Below are 11,206 nucleotides of genomic sequence, written 5' to 3'. Positions count from 1 at the left end.
AAATTTGAATTAACTGACTGAATTTTTCATCTTACATCAAGTTCTTTGACAGGTACCTGGCCCACGAGCGCGCTGAGTCTGGCGAAGAGTCAACATGGCTCCGTAGACTTCGGTTCATTCCACAGATGGAATGTGGCCAGGACTGGAGGCAGCAGTCAGGGAGAAGGGAGCTGGGAGATGGGGTGAGGAGGGTGAATTTTTCAATCAAGTAGTGTTGGCTACAGCCCTTTCCTCTCCAGAGATTAAATTTTTTCAACTGGTTCCCACAGCAAACCTATACTGAGAACGAGGGCCAGTGACTAAAATTCAAGCATTCTGGACTCAGTTGCAGCCACTTCAAAACTCATCTCATTCCCCTGGGTAAGGTTGGGAGTGGCTGAGTACTTGTTTCCTGCTAGCAGGTGGCTTGGTAGCCATGTCCTTGTGGAACATGATGTGCTCCTCACAGGAGAAAGAGAGAGGATGATTATGAATCATGGAACATCAGAGTGGGAAAGGGCCTTAAAGGCCTCTACTCCAACCATCCCAGTTTACAGATGAGGAGACTGAGGTCTAGATAGAGGGTGTGGCTTGTCACCAACTTGGCCATCATTCTGACCATGTTCAGCAAACACAGATATGCTAATTTTATGTTAATTCCGAACCTTTGCCCAAAATTCTCTGAAGCTCAGAGGGACATTGCATCACTGGATGATAATAAGAGGAGAAAAGTGACCATTGGAAGTGCAGACAAATTGACTATAGAATATAAGACTCATTGCAGAGTGAGAAAGGATCTTCAGTGACCATGTAGTCCAATGCTTTTATTTTATAGTTGAGGACACCAAAGCTCTGAGCAGGAAGTGACAGAATTATCTGAAGCATGAGCTAGGAGAAGCAAATAAATTTTAAAATCCTGGAAATTCATCAACTGAAATATGTAATACTCGGGCTGCTAAGGGCCCCATGTTGGTTGGGTTCATTTTGTCTCATGAATCTCTGTCTCCAGTGCCTGGCACAGCACATAGTAGGTTCTTGATTAATGTCCTTTAACTGAATTATAAAGCTTACCATTCAAGTCAACACAGCACAAGGCACAATGTATATTCCATAAAGAGGTTGAAAGGTAGTCAGGACCACAGCTGGTTGAAGGGGTAGGAAAGGCTTCCTGGGGGAGATAGCTTGAGGTGGGCCTTGAGAAATGGGCAGGATTTTGAGGGGTGGGTTATGCGGGTGGGAAGTGGGAAGAGCATGTCCTTTGCAGAGGGAACGGCGTGTTAAGGACGCAGAGAGCAGGGCGCCTGGGGTTTGGAGAGTGTCCAGACATCCAGTTGGTCAGAGTGTAGCACTGGAGCAGGGGAGTAAGGGTGGTGGGCTTGTCACCAAGGGCCCAGAACTCTCTGTCCTCAATACTTCACGAGGTTCTGGAGAGGCTTACGGGTTTAGGGGACGGGAGGTCATCCAAGATCCATCCTCAGGAACAAGACCCTGCAAGGAGGTGATACTCAGTTCTGAGACAGGAATTTTTCCCACTTTGTCCAAACGCCCTGACTCTATGAAAAGGTCAGAAAAACACTGGCGACTGTCTTTCTTGGGAAATCATTTCAGACCATTGAAGCTGTCAGGGAGATAAGCAACCTCATGATGGTTCTGGGGATCCAGGCTCACCCTGGCTCAGGAAGTATGAGGATGCACAAAGATTAACTATGCTGGAGGAAAATGTTTGATAAACGTTCTCAGTTTTTCAGAAAAGTTCAGGCTTAGTTCAAACTTGGGGCTGAGGTTTGAGGCAATGTTGATTTTATCAGCACCTATTTGTCCCACAACTTGAGAAGAAAGGTTGTTTGTATTAGTTCTGGATGATGTCAATGGAGGAAACAATGATGACCTTTTATTGAGTGTCTTCTATTAGGCACACTACTAGGCACTTATGTATATTTTCACTAATTTTTTCAGCAATTTAAAAGGTAGATGGTTTCAGAGATGTGTACTGGCTATTGTTTGTGCCTGTCTAGGAAGCTTTTCCATCTCCCTAGCATTGATGGCCGTGTGACCAGGGACTGGTCAATCGTAATTGCTCAAACTCTGGCCAAGAAGTGGGCATAGGACCCAATCTGCACCAGTCACAATCCTTTCCTAAAACTGATACCTTTATGCTGGGAGAGGAGCACTTTCTGCTGGGCTAAGCTGAGGCTATGGTGGCCACTGTGACAAGGGCACCGCAGTCCTGCCCAGTCCTGCTTCCTTTCCTCCCTCACACGTGTGGTACCTGAGTACTCACCTCAAACACCTTCCAGCTCACTCATCACTTTGTCAGAGTGCTCTCCCAGGGAACAGACCAAAGAGGAGGAGGAGGAGGCGGAGGAAGAGGAGGATAGTGGTGGTGGGGTGGGGTGCTGATGTCAGACTTCACAGAGAATTTTCCTACCCTTGCAGAGTATAATTAAAAATAAAATTACAAGCATTCAGAAAGCCCTCAGAATCCATCCAAAATCTTTTTCTGAGGAAGACTCAAACCAGAAACCATTCCACCAGTGGCCAGGAGTTCTAGGATAGTTTAGAGGTGATTTTGCCTAAAGGCTGGGTCTGACCAAGATGTTCTCTCAAGGATGTTTTTAGCTTTGAGTTTCTATCAAGTATGCTTTACATATCTAAGAGCTGTAATGATGATTTCAGAGACATTTGCAGTTTGCATGAGTTGAGATTCAGTGCCCTTTTTGCTGGGTGGGCACGGATGATGAATGCCTCTGAATAAACAGAAGGGGATGCAGCTATTGGCCAGCTTACTAAGTCCAGTCTCATTGTTCCATGGTTGACATGGCCGCTGTTCTTGGGTCTACGGTGGGCAAATCTGAAGCAGGCATTCCAAGAGCTAAGACACCAATAATCCTCTCCAGAGCAGGGCAGGGACCCTCTCGGCAAGGCTACTTGGTCAGGGGCTGGGGCTGCCTCCCACACCACCCACTGAGGGGCTGAGGGGGGCCTGAATCAGCCTGCACTCTGCTTGTGTGAGCTGTGTGCCCAGGAGACACTGTATCCGCCCGGATGACGGGATGCCTTTCTCCAGTCTTTACAATGGCGCCACACTGACTCATTTCTCCCTGCCAGGAGCACAACTTCCATCCTTCGAATCATTTCCCCATCTGCATTAAAAGCAGCTTGGGGCCCCAGCATGAGTGATTGCCAGGGCCTGGGACACACCTGTAACAGGCAGGTTTGTTCACAGTTCATGGGGCATAAAGACTTAATTTGTTTTCACTTTAAATAGGCTGTTTTCACATTAAATGACAACTAAATGTCTCATAGTCATTTCAATGACAAAAAGAATTTAGAGCACTAGGAAAAGAACTCATTTTTCTCTCTCTCATTTTTTTTGTAAGAAAGATCAGCCCTGAGCTAAGATCCATGCCAATCCTCCTCTTTTTGCTGAGGAAGACCGGCCCTGAGGTAACACCTATTGCCAATCCTCCTCCTTTTTTCCCCCACTTTTCTCCCCAAAGCCCCAGTAGATAGCTGTATGTCATAGTTGCACATCCCTCTAGTTGCTGTATGTGGGATGCCACCTCAGCATGGCCGGACAAGCGGTGCATTGGTGCGCGCCCGGGATCCGAACCAGGGCCGACAGTAGTGGAGCGCACGCACTTAACCGCTAAGCCATGGGGCCGGTCCCTCTTTTTTTTAATACAACTTTTCATGCAGAATGTTCACAGGGTTTACCTGTAATCTGAGCTCACAATCAGACAGAAGGATTAGAGCTGGGCACATCGAGTTGATTGAAAAGCTTAGAGACCAAAGAAGAGCAAACACAATGTTTCCTTTCTTTCTTTTATGCCCACACCCAAATGCACACATTAGCCAACATCCTGAAAACTTTCCATGGAGGTGACTCTACCTTCCTGTACTACAAGGCTCTGAAGGTGAAGGTGAAGGCGGGGTCCTGCCAGAGGCACACTGCAGCCTCATGGCCGGGGCCTCTTGGTCACTCTGATGAGGCAGACAGACCCCGTGTAAGGGGCAGTACAGGCCACTTCTGGTAAGTTACATCCACTGCAGTGACACATGGGCTGAGGGACCTGGTGCTGGTGAGAGCAGTTAGCACATTTGTGCCCCAAACCCTCATTCTGAGTAGGACAGGGAGAGCCACTAGAGATCCTAGAGTCAATGGGAAAAGAACTTGACCTTGAGCTATTCTCCAGATTCATTTGATTTAACAGTATTAATAAAAGAATACATAAAACTAACATCACAAATGAACAGACTAGCCTGAATGACAAGCCCCGTGGGTGTCACTTGCTTGGTGCAATTTGAGCAACTCTGCTTTTGCATTTGACATTGCTTTAACTGAGGAACTTCTTTCCAATGAGGAAGAAAGGCAGTAAGTCACTAATACCTTAGCAAGAGTGAGTTTGTTGTCTGGAACCTAGGGAACAAGAAGAGAGGTCTGGGAGTTGTATAGGGGTTGGAATGATGGGTGGGGACCTGGAAGTGAAGGGGGAAGAGGGTTTGATGGTAAGTTTGTCCCCATCCTGCAAGCTCACCTTTTCCATGAGCTCGTTCAGGGTTAAAAGGGCAGGCTATGTCTAGTCTTAGCCCCTGCTTTGCAGCCGTGTGTTGGGAGATGTGGATTTCCTTGTTTTCACACAACTGAGGTGCCTCAGCTCTCCAGACATAGAGAACGAATCCCGCAGCTTCATGCTCCTGAGTCGGGTTTGGGCTGCAAGACCCCACCAGGATCAGGGAACAGCCAGCCTTACTAAAAACAAGCCTCTCTCAGCAAATCTATTTTGAATTCCAAAGTTAGCAGGAAGCATCAAAGAAAACAAATGCAGGTGGAAATAATTGTTAGTGGGAACACAGCTGCTCTATTCGTCCTGTGGTGTTAGGTACCTAGAGAATGTCCTCCTCTTGTAAACAGAGCATCCTGTAGGATCTGGAGAAAAGAAGCAACAGAGAGTGTACAGCTCGATTTTGTGGAGTTTGCATTCCAACAGGTTGTTCTGCACAAAAGACCCTAGATCACATGGGAGTCCACCCACCCATCCAACCGTCTATCCATTCATCCATCCCCCAAACAAGACTTGATGCCCATCACATGTGCCAGGCTAAGGACAGTCAGCCACATATACCCATCTACTCACGGGCAGGCAGGACATAGGCGATTCTTCTCTTTGCTAAAGGAAATGTCTGGCAGACATAATAAGGCCTGGGAAGACGCAGTTAGCATAGACATAAGGAACACAGGCTGTGGAGTTCACTGTTTTAATCCTGATTCTGACACTTTCTAGCCATGTAGGAAAGTCGTCTAACCTCTCAGGGCCTCAGTTCCCTCCTCTGTAAAATGAGGGAATAATAATAGTTCCTACCCTACAGGATTGTTATGAGAATTAAATGAGACAGTAAATAGAGAGTGCTTAGCACAGTGCCCGGCTCATACAGTGAGCTCAATGAATTGTAGCTGGTATTATTCAAAGTAGGACATCTGGAGAACCACAGTGAATTCTGCAGAGTCTAAGGAGGTAGTGGGAAAGGGGAGTCTCCTAAGGGGCAGAAAGACACGTCAGAGGCCACGACCACACTCTGGAGATACTTTACAAATGCCCCAGCCACTCGGCATGGAGGGAGTAAGTGGGGGCTGGGGGGTGTTAAAAACTAGGATTTTCTCCATCTGTTTGTCTTCATGTTCCCAGAGGTCCAGCAACAGCTCAAGCCAATTGTTCTATCAAAAAGGGTCCTGTTAAAAAGCAAGACCCAACAATATGCTGCCTTCAGGAAACACATCTTAGCACCAAAGACAAGCACAGGCTCAGAGTGAAAGGATGGAAGACAATACTCCAAGCTAATGGCAAACAAAAGAAAGCAGGTGTTGCCATACTCATATCAGACAAAGTAGACTTCAAGATAAAACAGGTTAAGAAAGACAAAGAAGGGAAATATATAATGATAAAAGGGACACTCCATCAAGAAGACATATCACTTATAAATATATATGCACCCAACATAGGAGCACCAATGTACATAAAACAACTATTAACAAACCTAAAAGGAGAAATCAACAACAACACAATAATAGTAGGGGATCTTAACACCCCACTTACAGCAATGGATAGATCATCCAGACAAAAAGTTAATAAAGAAATATTAGACTTAAATGAAAAACTGGACGAGATGGACCTAGTAGACATATACAGAGCACTCCACCCAAAAACAGCTGACTACACATTCTTCTCAAGCGCGCATGGAACATTCTCTAGGATAGACCATATGTTGGGAAACAAAGCAAGCCTCAATAAATTTAAGAAGATTGAAATCATAACAAGCATCTTTTCAGACCATAAGGCTATGAAACTGGAAATGAACCAGGAAAAAAAAACTGGGAAAGTGACAAAAATGTGGAGATTAAACAACATGCTACTGAACAACCAATGGATCATTGATGAAATTAAAGGAGAAATCAAAAACTATCTGGAAACAAACGAAAATGATAACATGCCATATCAAACCATATGGGACGCAGCAAAAGCGGTCCTGAGAGGGAAACTCATAGCGATACAAGCCCACCTTAACAAACAAGAAAAAGCCCTAATAGGCAACCTTAAATTACACCTAACAGAACTAGAAAAAGAAGAACAAACAAAGCCCAAAGCCAGCAGAAGGAGAGAAATAATAAAAATCAGAGCAGAAATAAATGATATTGAGACCAAAAAAACAGTAGAAAGGATTAATGAAACAAAGAGTTGGTTCTTCGAGAAGATAAACAAAATAGACAAACCCTTAGCCAGGCTAACTAAGAAAAAAAGAGAAAAGGCTCAAGTAAATAAAATTAGAAATGAAAGAGGAGAAATTACAACGGATACCATGGAAATACAGAGGATTATAAGAGAATACTATGAGAAATTATATGCCAACAAATTGGACAATCTAGAAGAAATGGATAAATTCTTAGACTTATACAACCTCCCAAAATTGAACCAAGAAGAAATGGAGAATCTGAATAGACCAATCACAAGTAAAGAGATTGAAATAGTAATCAAAAACCTCCCAAAAAATAAAAGTCCAGGACCAGATGGCTTCTCCAGTGAATTTTACCAAACATTCAAAGAAGATTTAATACCCATCCTCCTCAAACTATTCCAAAAAATAGAGGAAGATGGAACACTTCCTGAATCATTCTATGAGGCCAACATCACCCTGATACCGAAACCAGACAAAGACAATACAAAGAAAGAAAATTACAGGCCAATATCGCTGATGAACATTGATGCAAAAATCCTCAACAAAATATTGGCAAACCGAATACAACAATATATTAAAAAGATCATACACCATGATCAAGTGGGATTTATACCAGAGACGCAGGGATGGTTCAACATCCGCAAATCAATCAACGTGATACATCACATCAACAAAACAAAGAATAAAAACCACATGATCATCTCAATAGACGCAGAGAAGGCATTTGACAAGATACAACATCCATTTATGATAAAAACTCTCAATAAAATGGGAATAGAAGGAAAGTACCTCAACATAATAAAGGCCATATATGACAAACCCACAGCTAACATCATACTCAACGGGGAAAGACTGAAAGCCATTCCTCTGAGAACAGGAACGAGGCAGGGCTGCCCACTCTCACCACTCCTGTTCAACGTAGTACTGGAGGTTTTGGCCAGAGCAATTAGGCAAGAAAAAGGAATAAAAGGAATCCAAATAGGTAACGAAGAAGTGAAACTCTCACTATTTGCAGATGACATGATTGTATATATAGAAAACCCTAAAGAATCTGTTGGAAAACTGTTAGAAACAATCAACAACTACAGCAAAGTTGCAGGGTACAAAATCAATCTACAAAAATCAGTTGCATTTCTATATGCTAATAATGAACTAACAGAAAGAGAGCTCAAAAAGATAATACCATTTACAATTGCATCAAAAAGAATAAAATACCTAGGAATAAATCTTACCAAGGAGGTGAAGGACCTATACAATGAGAACTACAAGACATTATTGAGGGAAATCTACGATGACATAAAGAAATGGAAAGATATCCCATGCACGTGGTTTGGAAGAATAAACATAGTTAAAATGTCTATATTACCTAAAGCAATCTACAGATTCAATGCAATCCCAATCAGAATCCCAATGACATTCTTCACAGAAATAGAAAAAAGAATACTAAAATTTATATGGGGCAACAAAAGACCCCGAATAGCTAAAGAAATCCTAAAGAAAAAGAACAAAGCAGGAGGCATCACAATTCCTGACTTCAAAACATACTACAAAGCAATAGTAATCAAAACAACATGGTACTGGTACAAAAACAGACACACAGATCAATGGAACAGAATTGAAAGCCCAGAAATAAAACCACACATATACGGACAGCTAATTTTCGACAAAGGTGCTAAGGACATGCAATGGAGAAAGGAAAGTCTCTTCAATAAATGGTGTTGGGAAAACTGGACATCCACATGCAAAAGAATGAAAGTGGACCATGTGCTATCGCCATTCACAAAAATTAACTCAAAATGGATCAAAGACCTGAAGGTGAGACCTGAAACTATAAAACTCATAGAAGAAAATATAGGCAACACACTATTTGACATTGGGTTTAAAGGAATCTTTTCGGATGACATGCCTACCCAGACTAGGGAAACTAAAGAAAAAATAAACAAGTGGGACTTTATCAGACTAAAGAGCTTTTATAAGACAAATGAAATCAGAATCAAGATGAACAAACAACCAACCAGCTGGGAGAGAATATTTGCAAAACATACATCTGACAAGGGGTTGATCTCCATAATATATAAAGAACTCACACAATTGAACAACAAAAAAACAAACAACCCGATCAAAAAATGGGCAGAGGAAATGAACAGACACTTCTCCAAGGAAGATATACAGATGGCCAATAGGCACATGAAAAGATGCTCAACATCACTAATCATCAGGGAAATGCAAATCAAAACAACACTAAGATACCACCTCACGCCCGTTAGAATGGCTATAATCACCAAGACAAAAAACAACAAATGTTGGAGAGGATGTGGAGAAACAGGAACCCTCATACACAGCTGGTGGGAATGCAAATTGGTGCAGCCTCTATGGAAAACGGTATGGAGATTCCTCAAAGAATTAAAAATAGAGATGCCCTATGATCCAGCCATCCCACTACTGGGAATCTATCCAACGCACCTGAAATCAACAATCCAAAGAGGCTTATGCACCCCTATGTTCATTGCAGCATTATTCACCATAGCCAAGAAGTGGAAGCAACCTAAGTGTCCCTCGACTGACGATTGGATTAAGAAAATGTGGTATATATACACAATGGAATACTACTCAGCCATAAAAAAAGACAAAATCGTCCCATTTGCAACAACATGGATGGGCCTGGAGCGTATTATGTTAAGTGAAATAAGCCAGAAAGAGAAAGACAAACACTGTATGATCTCACTCATATGTGGAATATAAACCAACACATGGACAGAGAAAACTGGACTGTGGTTACCCGGGAAGTGGGAGTGGGGGGTGGGCACAAGGGGTGAAGGGAGTCATATATGGGGTGATGGACAAACAAAAATGTACAACCCAAAATTTCACAATGTTAGAAACCATTAAAATATCAATAAAAATCAAAAAAAAAAAAAAAAGGGTCCTGGTGGGGAAAGCCAGGGGATGGGGAATGTCCCCAGGAAGAATAGAGGGGGCAGGTCAGAAGACCTACATGGCAGAACGCTTGCAGGATCCTGATAAGGGTAAACCGTCAGCCAGGGAAGCCTGCCGAGGCTTTAGAGACAAGGCACGTCAAAGTCCCCGAGCCTGTGGAGCCCTGCTCTTCTCTGTTAAATGTTCCCCAACGAAGCAGCTGATAAAGAGGAGAAGTTGGAAGAAAGGAAAAGGCTAGGTCAATGCTGAGGGGTTCCAAGGTCATTGTGGTGACTTCTGCAAACCCACTAGAATGTCTGGAGAAAGGGGAGACGCTGGTTAGGAATCAGACATGGTGATAGAGAGAAGCCAGCTGATGTTTTCCCTGGCAGAGGAGAGTGATGAACGCCCTAAAGAAATCCCACAGGCTTCTTTTGGCCAGCCAGTCCCTGGAACACAGGAGTCAGAGATGGGATGGGGGAGGATGCTATGATTAATAGGAATCAGGTACCCTCTGATCCTGGGACCTGCCATTAAACTTCTCTGGCTCTTTCTGGATGTCTTGAAGGTGGAGGGTAGGTGTCTGGACAGCCCTGCAGACGGCAGTGAGGTCCCCCCACCTGGCTACCTCCATCTCAGATGGTGGAGGGTCATGATAAATGGAAAGCCTGATGAAGACTGGAGACCCAGAACAAAGGAAGGAAGAATTGCTGAAGAATTCTGTCTGCTGGTCCTGAATCTGCTCTGGGAGAGAGACAGGCTAAGGGGGAAGATGATGGTCATCTCCAAGCTTACACAGAAGAGAGCTCACTGCTTTCAGGAAAGACACTCCTGAGATTCCAGCAAGGCCACCCCAACTATACTGGGACAAAGTGGCCAAGTTTGTCCAGGATGTGCCATGTGAATGACACCCAGCTTGTCTTTTAAGACACATCAAAGTTGGCTCAAATACCAATTCACAGACCCCTGGAAAGTACAAATCACCCCCTCAGATATCTGCAAATTCTAAGGAGGCTGGTTCCTAGCTGGCCTTGCCTCTGAGTTCCTGCTTCCACTGAATTAGTTCTGTTTCTGACTCTGCTCCCTGTTCTGTAGACACTATCCTGGTTTCACACCACGGTGACCCATATGTGGAACTCAGCCTTTTTCCTTGATTTCCACCAAAAAAGCCACTCCCACCAAACCAGTGTGAATGCCTGTGAAACAGACTTTCCTGGCGGGGGGGCGTTAAGGAAGCTGCGGAGGGGGTTATATCAAAAAAGAGCAAATGACTTCAGATTCTGAAGTAGACTTCCATGTTCTTAGCAGTTTGCTGGCCTCTCAAGCATGTGGCTTGTCATCTTTCTTTTTTCTCCATTCCTCTCCTCCACAGCTAATCTTTTCTGCTCTCTCCCACCCCCAAGTTCTCATTCAATTCTAATTCAGAAAAGTTTAATTAATTTTTAATGCCCTTGTCATCAGCTAAGGCATGATTCAGGATCTCACTTTCTAATCCTAGATGTTTATCAAGGTCTGTTCTTCAACAAAGGTAGTCCCTCTAAGAGAGAGTTGAAATAATTTTTTGTCTTGCTCTGTTAGA

This window comes from Diceros bicornis, chromosome 4 (assembly GCF_020826845.1).
Source record: "Diceros bicornis minor isolate mBicDic1 chromosome 4, mDicBic1.mat.cur, whole genome shotgun sequence".
Classification (NCBI taxonomy): Eukaryota; Metazoa; Chordata; class Mammalia; order Perissodactyla; family Rhinocerotidae; genus Diceros; species Diceros bicornis.
The sequence above is the reverse complement of the archived record's forward strand: the minus strand, read 5'-3'. Positions refer to the sequence as shown.